Source organism: Phaethon lepturus, unplaced genomic scaffold, assembly GCF_000687285.1.
Source record: "Phaethon lepturus isolate BGI_N335 unplaced genomic scaffold, ASM68728v1 scaffold4795, whole genome shotgun sequence".
NCBI lineage: Eukaryota > Metazoa > Chordata > Aves > Phaethontiformes > Phaethontidae > Phaethon > Phaethon lepturus.
The window spans coordinates 20,731-21,080 of record NW_010542504.1 but is presented as its reverse complement, the minus strand read 5'-3'; the positions used below and the strand labels follow the sequence as shown (position 1 = coordinate 21,080).

The following is a 350-nucleotide window of genomic DNA, read 5'->3' as shown; positions in this document are numbered from 1 at the left end:
GGTGGCCGGTTGGCTTGCTGGTCATCGCCTGCGTGGTGGCCGGACCATCCCTGGGTCAAGAGTGCTCCGCGGAGAAAATGGAAAACACCATCATCGATATAAACTTATCTCTGCCCAAAGGCGTCCGGGGCGCAGAGCCGGTGTTCGCCCCCAGCTGCATTGGCGCTTGCTGCTCGGGGGAAAAGCTGTCAGGTAACCGGCTCCTCTTCGGTCTTTTCTGTGAGTACGTACGAACGCTTGGGAAATTACCCCTGAAGTTCGGGCTCGCGCGGTATTCGAGTGCTGTGTTCAGCCCAGACAGGTTAATTGATCCTTTCATTGGCGCCGCGACTAGTAACAGCTTGTGGCTG

The 350-nt window shown here is 57.4% G+C and overlaps 1 protein-coding gene across 1 annotated transcript in view; it reads left to right on the top strand.

Moving 5' to 3' along the window:
- Window positions 1-350, top strand: part of MANSC1 (MANSC domain containing 1) — a gene marked incomplete at its 5' end in the record, with an annotated part of 6,366 nt that overhangs the window by 423 nt on the left and 5,593 nt on the right. The window lies entirely within an intron of this gene.